Here is a 24,918-nt window from a genome sequence, read left to right as displayed (position 1 = left end):
TGTTAGAAGTTAAAGTGATGACAGTGGTCAAATATGGCTCTGAAGTATCGGCGCTCCGAAAAGCGGATGAAGATATGCTAGATGTTTTCCAGAGAAATTGCTTAAGGATTGTTCTGGCTACCTGGCTGACTGACCCTATTTCAAACAAAAGGCTATACGAATAATGTGGTTCAATACAGCTCTCTAAGGCTATAATGAAAGAAAGGCTGATGTGGCTAGGGCACGTTGCGCGGATGAAGGATGACAGATTGCCGAAGATTGTTCTTTTTGGCCAACCAGTTAGGGCTAAACGGAAAGCAAGTTGTCCTCGTCGGGGGTGGGATGACGTCATAAAGAAAGATTTAAAGGAAATGGGAACTTCGTGGGCGGGTGTAAAAAGGGAGGCTTTGAATAGATTGGGGTGGAGGAGGAGCTTGCGTAGCTGTGTTGGCTTCAGGCGGCTTTTTGCTGCGGTGAGTTTTTGGTAGTAGTAGTAGTAGTTGTAGACATTTCAAAAAGGGCTCATTTGATTGGAAATTGAAATTTCTCTTTTTAATAGTCGTATGTGAGTGGAGAGTAATTAGCCCCCCTCTCACGCCCACCATTTCCCCAAACACATTCAACAAAGTTTAGAGATAGCCATTTTGTTCAACGTAGCTGAAAGTTCTTGAAATTATGTATTTAAGGATGACAAACCCCCCAGAGCCTCCGGGGCAAAGGTTGTAAGTTATGGCCTGGGGGTATATAAGGTTTTTATAGATAGAGTTGTAGTAAAAACCTCAAAAAGGGCTCATTCAATTAGGAATTGAGAGGTCTAGTGCACTTTTTAATAGTTGAAAGTGATTGGAGGGTAACTACCCCCCCCTCTCTCACGCCTATCATTCCCCAAAACACATCCAATCAAAATTTTCGGATAGCCATTTTGTTCAATGTTGCAGAAAATTCTGGAAATTAGGTCTTTGAGGATGACAACCCCCCCCAGCCCTAAGGGCAAGGATTATAAGTTATTCCCTGGGAGTATATAAGGTTTTTATTGAAAGCGCTGTCATAGAAACTTCAAAAGGGCTTATTTGATTGGAAATTGAAAGGGCTAGTGCCTTTTTTAATAGTTGAAAGTGATTGGAGAGTGACTAAAGCCTCTCTCACGCTCACCATTTTCTCAGACACATCCAATCAAAATTTAGAGATAGCCATTTTGTTTAACGTAGTTGAAAGTTCTGGAATTTAGGTCTTAGAGGATGATAACCACTCTCACAGCCCTTAGGGTATGGGCTGTAATTTATACACTGGAAAATATAAGGTGTTTATAGTAAGTGTTGTCGTAGAAACTCAAAAAGGGCTCTTTCGATTGAAAATAGAAAGGCTTAGTGCCCTTTTTAATAGTCGAAAGTGATTGGAAGGCTTAACATTTTAATAGTAAAGATCGGTGTGGGTAAAGTGTTTTATTTTGTTGTTGTTGTTGTTGCTTAGACCAGGGCACTTCGTATCGAAAGAGTTGTCGTAGGAACTTCGAATTCGATTGAAAATAGAAAGGGCTGATGCCCTTTTTAATAGTCGAAAGTTATTAGAGAGAAACTAATCACCCTCCCACCCCCTCCATTTACCTTTATGTTTAAAAACTAATTATGTTCTGCAAATTATGTTCTAACCTTGGGAAGGCATAGGGGTTTTGAGCCCAGCTTATGTTAATTTCTGCTCGTTTTGAGTTTGTCTCGGTTATTTATTGTAATTTCTGTTCCTTTTGGGGTTGATTTATTTATCGATGCTGATTTGTGGTAGTTTCAGGTTTGGTAGATTATCTGATTTTATTTTTGCTCATTTTTCGCTTAATAGATTTCTTTACTTTTCTTTGAAAATCTTATTTTGTGGAAAAAATTTCTTTAATTAATTTATGACATAATCCACGGCAAAGATTTGGTGTTGTGGTAGTAAAATGCCAATAGAGGTCATTGATGTAAATGATGAATAGTGAAGGCCCAAGAATTGAGCCTTGGGGCACTCCATAAGTAACTGGAGCTTGGTCATCTGAAGCTTTAGCGGCGATAGAACGGCTAGTCGGGTATGAAGAAAACCATTACAGTTGCTAAGCACGGATTCCTTTATGAAACAGCTTATCGACAAGTATCTCGTGGGTCAGACTGATAAAAAGCTTTCCTCACATCAAGAAAATGGCTGCTGGTATGAGACCAGAATCCCACACTGCCGTATCAACTGAAGAAACCTATTGCATGCATGTTCCGTTGAATATTTTGTACGAAATCCAATTTGATACTTATTAAAAAAACTGTTTGGTGTCGAGATAACTCATTAGTCGCTTTACCCTTGGTTTTTCAAATATTTAAGAAAATATGGATAGGAGAGAGATTGCCCTGTAATTGCCTGGATCCTCACGGTCACCTTCTTTAGAAAGACATATCAGTCGTGCCAACTTGAGTCGCTGACGGAAAACAGTAGTGAACTATCTTCAGTTCCTGCAACGTGCCCTCCCCACTTTCTGCAACTTGCCCCCCTTTTTTCTATAGGATTTCTGCAACGTGCCCTGTTACGTCAAGGCATGCTCTCTGACGTCAAGACATCCTTGGAAAAATAGCAATGGATTCCAAGCGCATGCCTTGTTACCAGCTGGCAAAATTCCCACCCATGGCAAGATTCCGAGTGGCTGCCAGGTTTCCCGGGATTCCAAGTGCTATGACACAATTCTTTTTCAGTATACTTAATCGGTGTGTGTTCGGGAGAATACACAAGCAGTAATATATGTTCACAAGCAGTAATATATGTTACTAGCACCTGTGCAATACGGTCACCTGGCAAGATATCCACACCTGGCAAGATCTCCGGAATTCCAGTATTTTTTTTATATGATTAATGGGAGTGTGGTTGGGATAATACACAAGTAGTGATAATAAGGATTACTAGCCCATGTGTTATGATATAGGGAATCACAGCTAGTGACACATCGTCACCACTTAAACGGTCAGAAAAGAATATTACCATTGGCGAACTTCCCGAGACACACCCCTCTGGACTCAAATGACGTCACACGACTTACCTTGTTTTAAACGAACAGGTATATATGATTGACGCAATTTTATGTAACCATGTGACAGGAGCCTATGGAGATCCCAGATTGTAACTGAACAACAGGGCACATCTTACGTAATGATTGCGAAACCATCACTGTCACTTGATACCTCTTCGACATTTTCATTTTTCGACCAAAACGTTCAAAGCATTTTTCCTTTCTTTTAACTTAATGGCGACACATACTTTATGTAAGACTAGCACATCTTAAGCAATTTTGGCATACATTACTGTTAGATAATACCCTTTTTAGCATATTAATGTTCGCTCGAAACTTTCAACACTTTTTTTCTCTTTAGTTGTTTTTTTTTCGTTGGTTCTTGACCTTGCCAGGACTCGAAAGGTCAATTTTCATCCAATGTATTAGTGCCCTAACAGAGAGGACCAACAAGCCATTCCTAATATTTTGTCCTACTCATTATATTCTAAAATTAACCTATTACACACCACCTGAGATTCCTCATTTTTGGCATACACTAGAATGATGTGTTACTGTCAAAATTTGGCAAGCTCTCGGAAACAATCCCTCTCAAGTTTTTTTTAGTAATAAAAGACTAAGGGTTGCAAAAATTGTGTAAATTCCTTACTCATCCAAAAAAATTAATCTTAAGAACACTGACTCTGTAAATAAAAGTTATATTATTTCAAACAAATTTACAAACAATATTAAAAACCCATAAAAAAACAGTTAAAAATACACGACAAGCAAAAAATAAAGGGTGGAAAAGGCCTATCGTAATCTATGCAAAAGATTCATATATTATAGAAAGGTGATGGGGTCCAAGCAACTATTTCCAGAGGAGGGGGCTTGATATTAGATGCAATTTCTTAGGCAATATTGAGGTAGTTCTTAGAGCCCTTAACGAAAATACAGCGTTTTGTGACAGGACAATGCGAAAGGAAAAAACAAAACATGAAAAGGCTTACAAAGGGATATAATATAAACAATAACAAGCATAAATTAAGAAAGGATGGGGGAGAGGGATCAAAGCAAGTAGTTCCAAAGGAGGGGCGCCTTGATAATAGAGTTACGTTTATGCTATATTAAGAGCTTTTTTTTAACAAAATGCATCGTTTCTTAGACAGGAATGTTAGATTTCAGTCCCCCTCTACCGAGAAATTCAGTTAACGCCTCCCGCCTTATCTTTAAGCTCTTGAGTGTACTAGTCCATGGCAATGCTTACCACCGCGGTAAACTATAGATGGCGTACAGCACCCCTCTGAAATTATCACATCTACCCCAAGACATCTTTCAGGTATTTCCTATTAAAAGTTATGCCTTTAAATCCCGTGATTCAAGTTTTTGCAAGCAAAGCTCATGTTTATAACCATGCAACTGAGCCCGTTTAACTGAACCCTCCTTGAACAGAACCCCCTTTTTTTGCATAACCTTTTTTTTTATCTCAGCCCTCATGCAACCCAGGGGGCATTTTTTCAGCAAAAATATGAAAACGCGAAAAGGAGAAATTCTATTTCGAGAAATTATTCTTCCCAAGGCAAATATGCAATTAGGAAAATTATAAAATTACAATGTTTTGAGACAAGACTATGCAAATGAAAAAAAAAACACGAAAAGGTTTACAAAGGGATAAAATATAAACAATAACATGCACAAATTAAAAAAGTATGAGGGGAGAGGGGTCCTAAAAAGTAGCCCCAGATAAGGGGCACCTTGATAAGAGAGTTAATCTTATGCTACATTAAGAGCTGTTTTAACGAAATGTATCGTTTCTTAGACAAGAATGTTAGATTTCAGTCCCCTCTACCGAAAGTCCCCCTCATGTATCCAACAATTACTGCTTCTACCACAACCACTGCTCCAGCCATACGTGTACTGCCTAAACTTTTCAACCCTCTTCTGCTCCTACAACGAAACACCTAACATGACTCCTCCAACTAAGATTGCTCCAACCACAGCATTGCTGGTTCTGGTATTGCCACTACCACAGATATTCCCAGCATAATGATATCATGTTCAAATTCTCAAATTAAACACCAATACTTACAAATTGAGACAACGACGTTTGAATATCACCTGTATGCATCTATTGGGAAACTTCTGGAGCCGTACCAGGGTGTTGAGTATCTCCCAAATGGTATACATCTTTCCGTTTTTCGAAGCCTTTTTGGAGAAGAAAAACACATTGTTTTTTTAGTTCTGCTTTCAACTCCTTGAGAATTTGTAAGGGATCCGCAGGAATTTAAGATGCTTTCTGTAAAATGTATTTCAGTTTAAAGACTTTCTTTTTATAATTAATCAATATAGGGCAAGAAGGACAAAGATACTTCAGACATATTCATTGAGCATAGGGCTTCGAATCGGCATTTGAGTTACTTGGTCTTCTTTTACAGGCACAGGTAACAAGCCAGTCACCTAGCTTTACAAAAGTAGGAATCGAGCCCCAGACTTCATTTTACCTAGAGAAGCATAAATTCAATGCTACCGCACAATTACTGATTATTATGACGAAAAAGAATTGTAAAAATAAAATTTGGGAGATCTCACTAATATTCAGCTCTTTGTAGAATTTTTGGGTTTTATTTCAGCACCAATAGCAGAAAGGGTAGTTTTGAAATTAGTTGTTAGTTTGAAAAGAGTAGTTTAAAAAAAAAAAAAAACACACACACACACACACACACACACACACACACACACACACACACACACACACACACACACACACACACACACACACACACACACACACACACACACACACACACACACACACACACACACACACACACACACACACACACACACACACACACACACACACACACACACACACACACACACACACACACACACACACACACACACACACACACACACACACACACACACACACACACACACACACACACACACACACACACACACACACACACACACACACACACACACACACACACACACACACACACACACACACACACACACACACACACACACACACACACACACACACACACACACACACACACACACACACACACACACACACACACACACACACACACACACACACACACACACACACACACACACACACACACACACACACACACACACACACACACACACACACACACACACACACACACACACACACACACACACACACACACACACACACACACACACACACACACACACACACACACACACACACACACACACACACACACACACACACACACACACACACACACACACACACACACACACACACACACACACACACACACACACACACACACACACACACACACACACACACACACACACACACACACACACACACACACACACACACACACACACACACACACACACACACACACACACACACACACACACACACACACACACACACACACACACACACACACACACACACACACACACACACACACACACACACACACACACACACACACACACACACACACACACACACACACACACACACACACACACACATACACACATACACACACAAACACATATACACACAAACACACGAACTCAAACACACACACAAACACGCACACACACGCGCAAACAAACAAACAAAAAAAAAACCAAAAAAAAACACAAGAACAAACAAACACACACACACACACACACAAACAAAAACACACACACAAAGAAAAAAACAACAACAATATTTCAAAAACCCAAAAAAGTGATTTTAAGAGACCCCCCCTCTCCAATAAAAAATGATGATGTCGAAAAATCCAATAAATTAAACCAGATTCCAAATATGTATTTGAAACCAAGCCACAAAAAATATTAGACAAACTCAGAACCCCTCAAAACAAACGTTTCTAACCCAGGCTAGAGACATCTGCCCTCCCCCTTAACAATAATAATAAAAGTTAACGAAATATATTTAAACATAAATCATCAAAACATTAAAATTCTTTTGAAACTACTAAACGAGTGACATTCTTGAGCTAAATATGGTTGTCTATTCCAAATGATATGACAAGCAGTTAATGGATTGAAGTCAGACCTCACCGATGGAGTAAATAAAATATTAATATTCCTTGAATTGTGAAGATGATGCGAGGAACTATCAGTGACGAAAGAAGAAGTAGTTTGAAGGGCTGTGGGAACATCACCATGAACCTTATGAAAAGTGAAAGACGCGCACGAAAGAATGTAGAGAGACTGTCAATCAAGTATTGGGCTAGTTGGGTTATTTATAGAACAATTTCTTACCTGTATAAGCCTTCTTGCCTTATCATATAACTTAAAAGGTGGTTTCCAAGAAAAAGAGAAAGTTGACATTCATCTTATAGGGCAATAAGAGAAGTAGGACTTAACTAAGCATTGGAACAGAATTTTTAAAACTGATCCAGGAAAAATGTGTCTTAGCTTCCTCAAAATTCTAAGACTCCTTGAGATCTTCCTGTTAATTAGTCCAATATGATGTTTGAATAAAAGGTTTTCATCGATAAGAATACCGAAAAATTGGACATATTGATCCTTAGGTCTACTGAGAGAGCCCTTTTGAAAGCTGGATATTAGTAAACTCAGGGCACGCCAGAGAAATACGCGAAAAAAATTAAAATAAACTTGACTTAGCAACATTTAGGGCAAGACAACTTGCATCAAACCAAAGAATAACTCTCTCAAAAAGGTCAACTAATTTGGGAAGTATCTCAGACTCAGTTCCTACTACAGTACCTAGGGTACTGTCATCAGCGAAAGCAACGAAAGTGTCCAGATCATGTGAAAACTATGGATTTCTTAGCTTTGAGAGATTCAGGATGACAGAGGCGACAGCGAAGGTTTTTGTTTATTAACCGCAACTATACATAAATCAAAAACAAAAACGGTCCAAGAAAAGAGCCTTGAGGAACACCAAACTCAGCTTCAAACAAAAAGCGGGAAAGGGAATCTACGGAGATAGTTCTACCTGACAAATAGGAATCAAACCAAGCATAGCTTGTCCTCTTACACCATTGTTTGATAGCTTATACAACAGAATCTCATGAGTTAAAGAGTCAAAACCTTGCGCACATCTAGGAATATAGCAGCAGGAATCAAACCAGAGTCAAGCGCCGTGTGGGGAAAATTTAAAAGTGTTACACACGCATGCTCCGTAGAATATTTAGCTCGGAAGCCAAACTGAAAATCATAAAAAAAACCTTTTAGCCTCTAGAAAAGCAAGTAGACGGGAAAGCATGGTCTTCAAAAATTTTGCTAAGAACAGACAGCAAAGATTTAGGAAAATAATTGGCTGGATAATTTCTTGGTCCACCTTTATATAAGACAATTGCTCTAAATCGCTAAAGAGAACTGGAGAAAATCCCAATTTCAAAAGAAAGATTTATGAGCTTCGTCAATAGAGAAATAATTGAAGGAAGAATGAACTTAACTATCCTAATTGGAATGCAGTCAGGGCCAGACGACGAAGAACTCTTCAAGCTATTTACATTCCTGGCTGCTTCAACATCCGAAGCAGGATATAAAACCATCGATTTGAGACAAGGCGGACCAAGATAAGATTTGTAATTTGGTTGTGACTGTGAAGACCAAACTGAAGAAGCAGCGGTTTTTGCAATATTGGCAAAATAAGATGTAAATGATTCTTGAAAGGATGGAACACCCCCAACAACCACATCACTAACTAAAAGATTTGGAGAGATAGAATGAGGTTTCTCTACGTTTAAGTTAGGTTTATCTACCTTAGGTTATTATGAGCGCTCATGATAACCTAAGTTAGATGAAACTAACTTTAACGTAGAGAAACCCAACTTTTTACATGTCTCTCTTAACCTTTTGCATGTATCTGTGACATGGCAAACCACAACAGCACAAGAAAAAATATTCCAAATTAAAAAATTACAAAATGAACTTTGAAACATCATGAGAATGTAACAGTGACATGGTAAACGACGATACAACACTGCAAAACTATTCCAAGTCTTATATTTCAAGAAAAAATCCAGATGAAGTATGAAACATCAACTGAATGTAACAGTGACAAGGTAAGCCAGCACAAAAAAATTCCAAGTCTTACATTTCACTCAAGAATTGTAAATGAACTGTGAAACATCCACTGAAATGTAACAGTGGCATGGTAAACTACTACAAAAATATTCCAAGTCTTACACTTCAATGAAAAACTTCCGAAGTGAACATTTAAACATCAACATAGTGTAGCAATGACAAGGTAAATCATAACATAACACTATGAAAATATTCCAAGTCTCTCATTTCAACAAAAAAATTTCAAAATGAACTTGAAAACATGAAAAGAGTGTAGCAGTGATATGCTAAACTACTACAAAAATATTCCAAGTCTTACACTTCAATGAAAAACCTCCGAAGTGAACCTTTAAACATCAACAGAGTGTAGTAGTGACAAGGTAAATCACAACATAACACTATGAATATATTCCAAGTCTCTCATTTCAACGAAAAAATTCCAAAATGAACTTTGAAACATCAAGAGAGTGTAGCAGTGATAATGTAAACTGTTACAAAAATATTCCAAGTCTTACACTTCAATGAAAAACTTACGAAGTGAACCTTTAAAGATCAGCAGAGTGCAGCAATGACAAGACACAACGCTACAAAAATATTCCAAGGGTTACATTGCAGCAAAAAATTCTAAAATGAACTTTGAAACATCAAGAATGTGTAGCTATGAGAAGGTAAATCATGACATAACACAAAAAAATATTCCAAGTCTTGCATTTCAAGGAAAAAAAATCCAAATGAATCAAGAAACATCAACAGAATGTAACACTGACAAGTTTAATCAGTACAAAAATATTCCAAGTCTTGCATTTCAAGGAAAAAATTCCAAATGAATAAAAAACATCGACAGAATGTGATAGTGACAAGGTTACCCACCACACTACAGTATAAAAATATTCCAAGTCTTACATTTCGGCGAAAAAATTCCAACCTGAACTATGAAACATCTACAGAATGTAACGGTGTCAAAGATATCATTACAATTAAACTTGCTTTTTTTTCTACTCGGTTTCGCTGTTACCGATTTCCCCTAAAAACCAATACCTTTTTTTATATTTAGGTAAATTCTGAATCTTTTCAGCATTTGTTAGGCTTTCAAAGTCTTTTCATGCGAGCACAAAATATTTTACCGACCACATTCCAAGTAATTATCTCATAGCCTCTTGCCAGGGCAAGAATTCGCATAAAAAAGCAGTGACGTCAGAGGACTTGTCACAGAAAAACGATTGGGGTGTGTCATAAAAAACCAACCGTCCTAACCATTGAACTCTTGCCAAGGGTGGGAATGTCGTAAGCTAGAAACAGATGCGAGGGGCTAGGAACAGATGACCGCATTGAACAGGTGCGAGGGTGTGTACCATAACATCAGAAGGCATGTGCTAGAAACAGGGGTGAGGGGTTAGGAGCATCACTTATTATTAAAACTTGTGTATTATACGGACCACATTCCAAGTAGTCATATAAATTATGACTGAAATCCTGTGAATCTTGCCAGGGCTGGGAATTTTGCCTAATATTGCGGCACCTGGTTGCCAAAAGAGGGTTGTGCCGATAGACATTCTTCTTGAGCCATCGAACCTATGGAAGAAAAGAGAAGTCCGAATGGGTTCCTTTAAATCAATGGAGGTTACATTACTCTTATGGTCGGCACAACTCAAATTGAACATAAAACCATCCACAAACAGTCATGGATCTCACCAGACGGCAGGATGAAGAACCAAATAGATCATTTCCTAATCAAAAGGAGACGGCGGACAAGTCTTCTGGACGTACGTGGCTTCAGAGGGGCAGGAGCCCCGTCGGATCATATCCTGATGATAGCAAAATTGAAAGTCAAGCTGAAAGTGCCCAAAAACTCAAAGTCGAATTCTACAAGCTTTATGATGTGGATAAGTTACATGTCTGAGAAACCAGAAGAAAATTTTGTAAGGAGTTGAAGAACTCATTCGCTTTGCTTGAAATAGAAAACGGCAAAGACAGTCTGGAAACAGCATGGCAAAAAATGAAGACAACATATAATCAAGTTGCTAGGGATCTACTCGGGTATAAGAAAAAAAACCCTAGGAAAGATGGATATCACAAGAAACTTGGAAACTAATCGACGAGCGCAGTGACTTGAGACAGAAAATTTTCTCTGCTGGTGGCGACAGACCTTCTGTCTTCGCAAATGTCCTATATATAATGAAGGACAAAGAAATCAAGAAGTTAGCAAAAGCTGACAAACGGATATGTGTAGAAGAGAAGGCTAGATTAGCAGAGGAAAAAGCTAGAAAAGGAGACTCCAAAGCATTTTAAAGGCTCACAAATGAAATGCTAGGAAAGCTACCCAGCAGATCCAGCCAAGTTAAAGATGAGAGCGGAAATGTTCTTACCAAAACTGAGAAAATTGAGGAGAGATGGGTATCCGACTTCGAAATGGTGTTAAATAGACCGAGACCAACTGACCGATAAAGCATCCCTTCTATGCCCTTTCTTAACCTTTAGATTGACGATCATCCCCCAACATCTGCGAAAATACTTGTTGCAGTGAAGAAACTCAAGAATGGAAGATCACCCAGTGAACACTGCATAGCTTTGGAAATGATCAAGGCATCAATGAGGACATTCCTCTTGGTGTGGATAACACTGATTGCAACAGTCTGGCAGTTCGAGAAGGTCCCTGGCGACTGGATCAAAGGGATAATTGTTAAGATAGTTAAGAAAGGTGATGCTCTTAACTGCGATTACTGGCGATGTATAAACCTAATATCAGTACCAAGTAAGGTTGTAGCGCTCGAACACCTGAAAAAAGCACTCGATCAGTATCTGAGAGAAAAGCAACACGACTTTCGGACAGGTAGATCTTGTTCAGATCTCATATTCACGTTCAGGACTCTGATAGAAGAAGCAGATGAGTGGTCCAACAACATATACATGCTCTTCATTGAATTTGAAAGGGCCTTCGATTCTGTGGACCGTGACACACTCCGAGAAATTATACAGTATTATGGTGTCCCATTATGGCCTTTTATAAAAATAAGGAATGTTGCATAAAGACAGAGAAAGGAACAACTAGATATTTCAAAGCTATGTCAGGAGTGCGACAGGGATGCGTTTTATCACCCTTTTTATTTGTAATTTTAATTGACTATGTTTTGAGAGAAGCGGCTGCCTTCGGAATAACAGTCGCAAGTAAAATCATCTCGGACCTTGACTTTGCGTATGATGTTGTACTTCTGGAAATGAAAAAGCAGCAGCTCCAAGAGCCATCATACGTCGGCAGAATTTGAAGACGTGAGTATGTTTTTTAAATCTAATACATGCAATTTTTTAAGCTGTCAGAGAGTACTTTTAAGCCTTACCAGCTTTTTACTCTAATTTTTTTATTCATTTAAGTGCGTACTCTTTTTATATTATGCTGGAACATTGAAGCTCAAACTTATATACCCCCCCCCTTAGTTTTAAGAATCAGGCTCCTCAGAAATAACTAAAATAAGGCTGTTTTTTCAACCTAATAAAGCCTATTTTTTACCTCTCAGAGACATTAATAGTTTTTCCTGTCTTTTTGCTCTTCTAGTCTACTGTCAGAGAGTTTTTTCTAGTCTTGAAGGACTTTTTACTCTCTAGTTCTGTCTTTTTCACTCCTTTAAGTATCTACTTTTGACTTTTCAGCTTATTTACGTCTTATTAGGTTTAAACACTCTGCTCCCTCAAAATAACGAAAATAAGTCTGTTTTTTCACTATTTCCTTATCAGCCTATATGCTTTGCCTACTAATAGCATTTTCCCACCTTTTCAGGCTATAGAGGGATTTTTTTCATCTTTAGCTTTGTCTTTTTGTTAGAATATTGAGATCCAACATATATATCCCCTCCCCTCCCTCTTAGTTTAATAGACACAGATCCTCTCAGAAATAACTAAAATAAGGCTGATTTTTGACTTATTAAGCTAATAAAACTAATTGTTTTACCTGTTAGAGACATTAAAAGGTTTTACTAATTTATAAGTGCTCTTATTCTCTTATGTGCGTACAGTTTAGTTCTGGATTAATAGTTTAGACTTTTCGATAGAATATTGAAGTTTCAGGTAACATGTCCCCCTCTCCCTTTAGTTTAATAGACCTTCCCACAGAGATAATGAAATTTATTCACCTTTTCTACCCTTGCCAGCTTTTTACTCTTTTATACATTCTTTCATTTGCTAATCTTGCCTTTCCGAATTAAATGCTTTTAGACTTTTCGAACTTTAAATTGTACTCGTAGTAGTGTTTGGGGGATATGACCCTCCCCCAACCTGTTAGCTCCATTTATACCTACTTTTTTTTCAGGCCGGGATTGAACGGCTCATATTGCAGTTTATTGGGGGAGGACGCGCACCCCCAGAGGAAGCCACCGACGAATTGTTGGTCTGGGCCGATGCCTTCATTGCCAGATAACCAGAGCCAAATCCCCTTTCGGTAAGTTATCCAAAACTATTTTTTAATACATTCAAAAGGCTTTATCAGTAGTGTAGGCATAGGGGTTTACAGTACTGGACGTACATTTAAATGCCTTATAATACATACAATGGGTTCCTTATGGAAGGGTATTGCATTTACAGCAGTAGGACCCCCCTACTGCTATAAATACACTACTGCCTTAAATGCAAGATCAGTAGCAGGGGGTCTACAGTTCCAAGGGGGCATGTTGCCCCTTCATAATAAAATGATGTGTTCCAAGGACTAGTGAGTAATCAATCATTTGAAGGGGTCATGGTACCCATAAGACAATGATACATTCTAGTGACTTCTATACTCATTCTCTCTTTTCATAGGGCGAACTTCTTCTAGTGAGCTAGTATGCTCTTATTATTCTTCTAGGTTCACACAAGGACATAGCAGGTAAATATTTTGCATTATGCCACCGAAATTTCAGGACATTATGAAGGAAACTGAACACGAGGGGGGTTTAAGTGCGGAGGCGAGTCCGGATAATGTGGCTCCCACTAAGTTTAATTTAGACAGTTTAGTGTTGGTCCTCGGCTTTGATATAAGACTATGAATGGGTTGAAGACCAGTTACCATCTAGTGAGGTCGAGACAACGCTCGCCATGGACAATGAATTAGGGGAGCAAAGTGGAGCTGGCTCGACTCCAGTATTGCCACAATTTTATCTATCAGATACCGCTTTGCGCAACATTCACGTGTATAGGGCTGAGCTTGGTGATCCATTCAATTCCCTAATACGTGGTAGTATTTACATGGATTCTATAGACATCGCACACTCCTATGTCAGCATGATTCGGGCACTTCTCAAAAACCAGATCCGAGAGGCGGAGGACGGGACTGTATAAAAGCATCCATCACGTTTAAAATATTTTCTTTAATGCAATTTCTGGTGTTTTGCGCGAACATCATATACAAACAAAGATGCAGACGCTTGATCCAGACCTGCATAATTTTCGTGATGTTTTTTTGGATTGGGTGGGTGACATTTTCAATAGGATGGAGGGATACAACGAGAACGAGAATGGGATATCGGTTTTATTTATCGAAAAATTAGAATTAAACATAACTAAATTTAAAAAGGAATTTGTTTTAAGAGGTGGTAGGGGGGAGGCTAATTTAAAAAATATAATGCAAATTTAAAGGGGCGTAGAGGTGTACAAATCTTTCCTTTCGACACGGGCTTGGAGTGTTTCAAATATTCTATCCTTTTCGCTGGGCATAAACACCTGCAAAGGGACGTTACTAAGACGGACTTGGACGATTAAGTAGTTAATGGTGGTGGGGAGGGTTCTAGATTTCCGAAAGTAGATTTTATTTGTTTAAAGGGGCAATATCAAATTACATTCAAGGGGATTGATATTTTTGAAAGGGCAAATGAGCATTTAAAAGTTGGCCAAAACATTTTTGCAATTCGATGAAGAATACGAAGAAGGGGAACTAAGTGATAAAAAAGGGGTAAAATATTCTGTAAGAGCACCGTCCATTGAATCAGTAAAACACTGGGTATGGCTTCTCTACGAGCCTGCCAAAGATCCTGAATCAATTGGATCCCAATTCCACATATTAGCAGGGTTTTAAATGAGGGTAAAAGAGGGAAGGGTACCTGCTATTACTACCCAATGTGTCTTTCAGGATTTAATAGTGAATTGAAATTAAAAAATCATTTGATACACTGCAAGTGTCATGGGTATCAGTCTGTGGAAACAGTTTCAGGGGACAATGCCACCTTTTTGTTCAAAAGCTTTCCGAACACGCTGTTGCAGAGCAACAGGGTGTCATTGGACATTGAAGCTGCACTCACGGATATGTTAAATCCGTCAAATTTGAATCGAGAAAAAAATAAAAAATTAAGCCACTGCGATCTCTTTTGCGCATGCACGAAGAGATTTTAGTAATACCATGCAATTGGTAGATTTTGTTGAGACGTTGGGTGGCAAGGATTGTGTTGGCACAGCTATAGTTTCACTTATTAAAAAAGCAAATAAGGCAATTTCACGGCTGTGCAATACACAATATCCAATGAATCTATCGCCAGAAGACGAGTTGGCTATTAAAAATCTAGAAATTTGTTGGGTTTGTAAAAGGAAAATTAATGAGGGGGATGCGAAAGCTCGGGATCATGATCATTTATGAAAAGAAATTTCATTGAGGGGAAGTATCTTTCGGGGGGTCGCGCATAAATGGTGTAATGTAAATGTTAGATAGCAACACTTTTTATTGGTTTACATGCACAATTCCAACTATGATTTGAGATTCATATTACCAGCGTTGGCACGATTGCAGAAAGATAAAGTTGTAGATGATGCATTGATAGATGGTTCTTTTCCCTATAGGCTAACATCGTACTAAAATCATCTAAAAAGTTGCTAGTCTTAGAATTTAAATGGCAAGCAATTGATAATGGTAAAGTCTAGTTCAATAAATTCCGTTTTCTTGATTTATTTAGTTTTTTCCCTAAATCTCTGAGTCAACTCATTCAAGCACAGAAACGTGACGATTTTAATAGTTTCCCCCTCCTTAAACAGCACTTTCCAGATGAGGAACTGTATGAATTATTAACGTGTAGGGGCATATACCCGTAAGAGTACTACAGTTTCGCCTCGAAGATAAGTGAGGAAACATTACTGCTCTATTGCAGAATTTTATGATTCATTTCGCGATCGTTAATGCACCACTGCCGATTATGAATTTGCCAAGAAGACTTGAGCAAAGGGAAGGTGTAATAAGGGGTGAGATTATTGTAAAATATACCTGGCAAAAGATGTTTTGACGTTATTGGATATTGTCTGTAATTAATTAAAAAAAAATTTCCACAAAATAAGTTTTTCAAAGAAAAGTAAAGAACTCCATTTAAAAAAATGAGCAAAAATAAAATCAAATAATCTACCAAGGGTGAAACTACCACAAATCAGCATCGATAAATAAATGAAACCCAAAACAAACCAAAATTACAATAAATAACCGAGACAAACTCAAAACGAGCAGAAATTAACATAGGTTTGGCTAAAAACCACTATGTCTTCCCAAGGCCAGAACAAAATTCGTACTTTCCTGAAAAAATACTCAATATATATTGCCAGTTTAATATACATATACTGATATTTAGTAATCAAAATTTTAATATTATTTGATTTATTAAAGTTATAAAAGTAAAAACATTTATATTTTTTTCAGTAAAGTGCTAATTTTGATCTGGACTTGGGAAGGCAAAGGGGTTTTGAGCTTAACTTATGTTAATTTCTGCTCGTTTTGAGTTTGACTTGGTTATTTATTGTAATTTCTGTTGAGATGTTGTCACCCCTAAAGATCCAATATCCAAAACTTTCAACTGCGTTGAATAAAATAGCTATCTAAAAATTTTGATTGGATGTGTTTGGGAAAAAGGTGGGCGTGCGAGGGGGGTTAGTTGCCCTCAAATTACTTTTGACTTATTAAAAAGGGCACTAGCCCTTTGAAATTCCAATAAAATGAGCTCTTTTTCAAGTTTCTACGACATTTCAATAAAAACCTTGTATGCCCCCAGAGAATAACTTATAACCCTTGCCCTGAAGACTGTGGGGCGAGTATCCTGCTCAAAAGTATAATTTCCTGAACTTTGAACTGCATAGATCAAAATGGCTATCTCAAAATTTTTATTGGATGTGTTTGGGGAAATGGTGGGCGTGGAAGGGGTGTTAGCTGCCTTCGAATCACTTTCGAATATTACAAAGGGCAATAGCCATTCCAATTTTCAATCGAATGAGCCCTTTTTGAAGTTTCTTCGACAACACGTTCTATAAAAACTTATATGCACCCAGGGCATAACTTAAAACCCTTGCCCTGAGGGCTGGGGGGAAGCGTTGCCATCCTCAAAGATCTAATTTTACGGACCGACCATGTCAGGTAGAACAACTCTTTTAACAAAAATAAATCAAAACCATGATAAAATATTTCTAGAGAATCCGAAAAATATATATTATTGCTATAGTATATGGCAAGAATCTTATGACAAAATAAAGAAGATTGATCCAAGCATAAAATTCATAAAAGGACTTGACGTATTTACGAGCGTTGCGCAAAACTCGTGGTTGATTATTGATGATTTAGTTGAATCTATTGACGAATGGTTGCAGGAAATGTTACAATTATTCACGGTCCAGTCCCATCACGAAAAAGTTTCTGTAACTCCATAATCTCTTTTATCAGAGTAAATGTATGAGAACACTTGCTTTGAGTTGTATCTATTATTTCATCTATTGAGTTGTTCGCGATTCAGGTTCCCTTATACCTCTGAACAAACAAATCTACCATTGCGAACCCAAACTTCCCGCGTACAATCAGGCAACTAATAAAGCGTTTGGTTATATTTTATTGACCTGAATCAAAACATCTGAAGACTTGCATATAGTCACTGATATTTTCGATAATAAAATTACTGTATATCTACCAGTGAATAGTAAAAAGGGTCATCGCTATCATGACATTGAAGAAGCTACATGAACATCGACATTATTTCCGTGCTAGCCAATTCAAAACCGTGGCTTAGAAAAGTATTACTCAAACTTGGCGTTGACAAGAAATTTATTAATCTCTTGTTGGAACTTTGTTTATGTTTAACTGAAGGTAGTATTCAACTGTCAGATGGTATTAGACAACACACAAAGCACCATCAGTCACTTTTACGTGCTCTAGCTCGCAAAAAGAAAGCACATTGTAAACCAAAACTTCTTATTCAAGTGGTTGGTAATTTCTTTTCATTGTTACTAACGATAATCACCGGACCTGTAAACAAAATTCTCTAGAAATAGCTAAGCTCTATAAATTGCCACCAATTGTACTTGCTATTTCACCCAAAGAGCACATTGAAGATAAACTTGATAAATTTATTAACAATAAAACAATTGCAGATGATCAAAAATAATTTTACTTCAAAATGCCCTTCGTCATGTCAACAAACGTAAGCCCTATCGTGAAAAACCACTCAAAGTCAATGTCACTGATCAACCTTCTGAAAGTACTGATACTTTGATAAAATAAGAATTATTAACAAGTGTCGTAGACTTGTTGCCTCCATTATATCGAACAAGGTAAAAGACTCTTGACCTTCCTTGCTGAAAATCAACAAATTGATTAGGAAAACAATGAAGTTGTAATCCGGGGCAAGAGTTACAATTTAATTGATTTGTTATCAGATCTGACTGCAAATCGTAATAGAGTCGATTACACTGATATTCATTTATATACTTTTTTAAAGTCGTAAAATTTTTTCAAGTCTTATTGGCAAACATCAAAATATAAATTAATTAAAATTACATAGTACATCAGCCACATTAAGGCTTTAACACGATGATTTTAAATCTTTCCCGGAAAATACTAGTACACCTAGTAGAAACAATGATTCAATGACAACGGTAGCTAGATAAAAGTGAAGACGTATTGACTCGCCTGCTAGTACTCAAAAGGGTAGCAGGGGAGTTACACCATGTTTACGTTCAAAATGGATCAAGTTTTAAAATGTGCTTATGAAAATATAGGAGAACCAGGAAGTTTAAGTTCTCCCACTACTCTTGCTAAGGTTACCTGAATTAAAACGAAGCTAGGCAAAAAGTTTTAGCAAAAGGAACCCAATTATACTCTTCATAGAAATCACAGGGTTTATGGTAATCACTATAGAAAAACTAAAGCCTTTTACCCTCTGCATACATTACAAGCAGATCTTTTGACTCTAGACGCGATTCAAAGACTTCATAATAAACCTTACAAGTATATTTTACTTGCAATAAGTTTTTTTAGTCGTTATGCATATGCGGTACCATTACAGTAAAAGAGAGGAAATGAAGTTGCTAAGACCCTTGAATCCATCTTTGAACAAGATTCATATTAAAGAATTCAAACAGATAATGGCAGTGAATTTGCTAATCCACATGTAAAAAGGGTTTTATTGAAATATAATACAATACTCTATCATAGTTATAGTCATATAAAGCAGGCATTGGCTGAACGTTTGATACGAACCATTTGACTTTTAATTTAAAGATATTGTACATTGAAAAATACGGCTGCCTTTATTCAAGATTTAGATAAATATATGCTGATTTACAATCAAAATTCTCATCGATCCTCTGTCCAATGATAGCCCTATTAAAGTTAATCTAAATCTTAAAATTTAATTAAATTATTATCCCTATTATACTATCCCTATCCCTATTATCCGTGTTATAGTTAATCTTCCAATCAACGCTTCGTATTTGGAGCTCTGTCAGTTAACATTAAGAAGTGAATCAAGTGATGATCTAGCAATAACAAAAGGTTTGGCTATAATTACATATCATTTTCGACCCATTCACTGATATGGATAATAGAACTCAGTTTGTAAGTCCTGATATTGATTACTATGTTGCTACTCTTGGACCACGGCAGCTGGGTCATGGAATTGACTATTATAGGGGTTATTTTTCAATGTCCAGGTATGGTTACGGCAGTTGGTTTGCTAAGCTTTTTTGCTCTGCACTACCTCTGGATAAAAAATATATTGCCCCGGTTGCAGCAGATTGTGCGTCCTCTACATTACATGATTGGGGCTCTTGGAAGGATATTCAAGCAAGTGTTTCGCAAAATCTAAGGTCGAGCGCGCGATCCCTTGGCGAGCGATTGAAAAAAGGTGGAAAAGGTTTGAAAAGGGTGCGAAAGACCTCATCGCTCATCAGCCTCAACACAGAATACCAAGAACAATGAAAATGAAATCTGTTTGTTTTAATTAATTAAGCGAAAACCTTTTTTTTAATAATTCACTAGAATACCAAGGACAGTGAAAAAGAAATTGGAACAGAATAATACAAGATACAAAGAAAAATTCGATTCATGATTCAAATAAGTGCCTTTTAATAAAGAATTCCTAGTCTTGACTCAAAAATGTCACCTTTTGCCTGAATAGCAGATAAAATAGTGTTTAATATGCCTTTTCACTGTGTTTTACAACTAAACTAAACAAAATACGAAGAAAAATTAGATTCATTATTCAAAAAAGTGCCTTTCAATCAAGAATTCATAGTCTTGATTCAAAAAAGTAACTTTCTGCCTGAATAGCTGATAAAACAAGGTCTAATATGACTTTTCACTGTGTTTTACAACCAAGCTAAACAAAAAAAAATGAGGAATATGATTTATAATTCAAATAAGTACCTTTTAATCAAGAATTCCTAGTCTTGACGCAAAAAGTAACTTTCTGCCTGAATAGATGATAAAATAAGGTTTAAAAGGACTTTTCACTGTGTTTTACAACCAGACTAAATAAGAAACAATGACAAATATGATAGTAGCATAAGAAATACAGGAGCTGCCTCACCTATATCACCCCTTCAATTTATCCCCTTTTCAGTTGAATTTACCCCATTTTAAATGAAAATTCCCAACATTTTAACAATTTTTCATCATAAGCTTTAACATCAAAAAAGTTCTTCTGAAATAAGAGTTTTTGATGTAATATAATAAATATTCCATTCTTCTTATGCTACTGATAGAATGTAATAATTTAATATTTATTAGATAGTTCGATATACTACTAATTAAGTTCAATATCAGTATCTAGATAATTATTATTATCTTTCCCTTTTGTTTCAATAACCTTTAGAATCATGCCTTTATCTTTTTTCTAATTTTTTAAATTTCTTTTCAAAATCAGCTGCTTTAGAATCAAATCGTTTTGGTGCAAATATATCAACCATTTCACCCTCAAAATTAATAATAATAACAAGTTTATTACCATATTTAGTTACTACGTTTTTCATTGCTTTAATTGTGTATTCTATTCCAATGACTAAGTCTTCTTTCTTAACGGTTCGATTGTATTTATTTTCCACTTTCATTTCTCTTAAAAGTTTCTCCATTAATCTATAAAATTATTTTATTAAACAAATTTTCTGAATTAAAAATAATTTATAGATTAACATATAATTTATGATCAATGACATTCATGTTTGCTTTTCTTTCTGAAAATATAACGCAGTAAATGTTGTATGAATCAGCAGGCTCTTGATCTAACAAAAGTTTAATTTCTATATCAACATTTGATCCAGATGCATAAATGTTAGGTTCATGTTTTGAAACGTCAAAACAAAATAATAGATATTCTGTTTTAAAGTCATTATAGCTAACAATAGTTCCACTATCAACGTTTCGATGTTTGTATCCTAAATGTAAAAATCTTTGATAACCATTAGACTCTCACTTCACTTTTTTAAATATTCATATGATCAAATATCATATTATTTTGTAAAGCATTACTATTTTTTTCTGTTTTCTGTAATTCAACAGCAATTTTAGTTGTATTGCATCTTCCACTGACGACTCTCCGTGTCGATTCTTTGTCGTTTTTATTATCGTTTTTATAAGTAATACACTCTTCACATCTTAATTCAAATGAAATCTTATGAAATAAATTAAATTATAACTCATTTCTAATGTATAAACTAGGATTTAATACTGGTAGAATCCAAGATAAATACATTATATCCACTTTAAAATTTTGAGGACCCTTTTTTTATAATCATATTATTGTTACTATTCCTTTTCAACGCAATTTTATGTGTAACACATCTAAATACACGATTAATGTCTTGACAAAATCCAAATAATCTTGATAATGGTAAATACATACTAGCTAAATGACTTTCTTTTGTTTTATTATATCTTTTTAATAAACCGCTATTAAATTTATCATTTTTCTTTGTTTTAATTGTTGGACTTTCACCTGCTTTTGCAGTTGTAGAAGTACTTAAAAACTCACTTTCTTCTGTAAATGAATCATTTGTTTGCGTGTTATCTTTATACCAAAACATATTTGTTGCTGCGCTTCTCGAATAATCATCAGAAAATTCTAATAGATTTTAACGGTTGTCGATATACCAACATAATCAATAAATTCAGTTGTTTAACCATTAATGATATATTCAGCATTTTTCAACAGATTAAACCCATTATTTGTTAAAGTAGCCTTATCTACAGCATCCATATTCTTTCCATCCTCTCGCTGTATTTTTATTTTTGCATGAAGATAGCTATCACTAGGAAGGATCCAAGATTCTAAATCTTTTATTGTAAATTCAAAATTATCTAATTTTGAAACATTAACATTTGTTTCTCTAATTTCTTTAAACTCATATTTCGTTGACGAATCATAAACAATAGGCTTTTCAAATATTTGCCAATAAGGGGCAACAACTTCATTAACAACCTCCATTTATTTAGAGAAGAAATTTATTAAATAATTTTTCATTTTAAAATTTTTAATCCCTTACCTCTAATCAACGTATTTAAGAGATCTCGACCTCTTCTATCTATATACCTTTTATTATTTAGAATAGCTTCTTTCACTGATTTTTTGTTTTTAAATACATCATCTAATTCTTTTCTATTTAAATCGATGAATTCTTTACCATATTCAATACCTCTATTTTTTACTAACTCTAATCGAGGTTTAATCATATTATTATACACTGATAAAGCTCCATCTTTTATATTTTTCAGGGAAGTATTGAATAATTCCGAGTTATCTATATTCTTAAGGAAACTGCCAATACCACTACCGTATTGTCTTGTGTATAGCAATTGTTTTTTATTAATCAATATTTATTATAGTAAAAATTTTATAAGAGAAAATCATTAACTAAAACTTTTTTACTTTCATTAAACTTTTTTCAAATCCAATACATAACCAACATTCTCACCATTAAAATCGATAAGTCTACCTAATTGATCTGTAATTGTCATTTTCAAAGAATTAATAAACTCTTTTCGATTTATTAAGAGATATTGTCTTTCTTTAGGAATTTCTACAATTAAACAGCCTGGTTCAGTATTAGGCGCAAATTTCCATATTACATCAGATCTAGCTCCATTAACGATTGAACTATCAACTAATGAACAATGGACTTGGATTTGATCAACATTTCTTGTAATATTTGGAACTTTTGTACCTTCATTAATTTTATCTGAAAATTTAACATCGAAAATTTAAAATTTCAAATCCTAAAATAATACTTAAATCACTATTAAATTTAAATTCATAATTATCTTTTAATAATATAACAAATCTCATTGTTGCAGGATTTGATGAAAGAGTTATTGGACAATTTTCTCTAGAAGCATTAAAATAATGACTTAGAAAATAATTGAAACACTTTTCATTAAACATACCATTGGGTATCACAACATTTATCCATTGTTCATTTTTTTTTTTATAAACTCAAATGTATTGTTTTTAAATTTATCACTAATATTATGACATGAATACTATAAAGTACTCTGCGTTAAGGCGATTTCATAATCATATTTACGATCTAATTTAATTGGATTACTTGTATAAGATTGTTCAATTTCACTTTTACTACCTTCAATAATAGTCAAACCCATTTAATAGAATACTTTTTTTAAGAACAATTTTTTTTATTATTTAGAAAATTTATCTAATAATTTCAGTATCTTATAAATGGAAATGAATTTACAAAGTAAGATTTATTGTATGCGATATAAAAAGGTTACTGAAACTACTTCAATGACTCAAGCAGTTTCAAAACGAAATGATGTCCCAATGATTAAAGGTATATGTGCACTATGAGGTTGGAAGAAAATCGTTTTTAAAAAAAGGAAGCAATGAACAAAAACCCTGGGTAGAGAAAAAAGCTGGGTATAAGCAAATCGAAGACAAGCTTTTAGAATTATATTACGCTAATTTTTCAGGGATTGATGATTTACATAGAAAATTAAGAGAAAATAGTTATACTGTTTCAAAAGCTAAAATAAAAGAAATATTGCAAAAACAACATATTTATTCTTTACACCATCCCTCTTATCACACATTTGAAAGAAGGCGAGTTTATTTACAAAGTATTGATGAACAATGACAAGCTGATTTAGTTGATATGCAACAGTATAAAAAGGAAAATAATAATTTTAATTACATTCTTACAGTGATTGATTGTTTTAGTAAATATGCTTGGTGCATCCCTTTTAAAAATAAAATGGGTAAGGAAATCATTAATGTTTTCACGGATTTATTTAAAAGTAGAAAACCTAAAAAGTTACAAACAGATAAAGGTAAAGAATTTGTAATGAAAAACGTTCAAGTATTTTTAAAAAGTCATGAAATTTATTGGTTTTCATCTGAAAGTGAATTGAAAGCTCAAATAGTGGAACGATTTAATAGAACAATTAAATAGAAATTATGGAAACATTTTACTTGCAACAATACTAAATGTTGGATAGATGTATTACCGTCATTAGTTGACAATTATAACAAGTCGTATCATAGATCAATCTATATGAAACGAATAGATGCTAGTAAAAAAGAAAATGAAAACAGGGTGTATAAAAATCTGTTTCCAGACATAGATTCTCAAACAAAGAAGCATAAATT

The sequence above is a fragment of the Artemia sp. Qi Xiang Cuo genome, chromosome 10 (genome assembly GCF_049724085.1).
Source record: "Artemia sp. Qi Xiang Cuo chromosome 10, ASM4972408v1, whole genome shotgun sequence".
Lineage (NCBI taxonomy): Eukaryota > Metazoa > Arthropoda > Branchiopoda > Anostraca > Artemiidae > Artemia > Artemia sp. Qi Xiang Cuo.
This window is presented reverse-complemented; position numbering follows the sequence as displayed.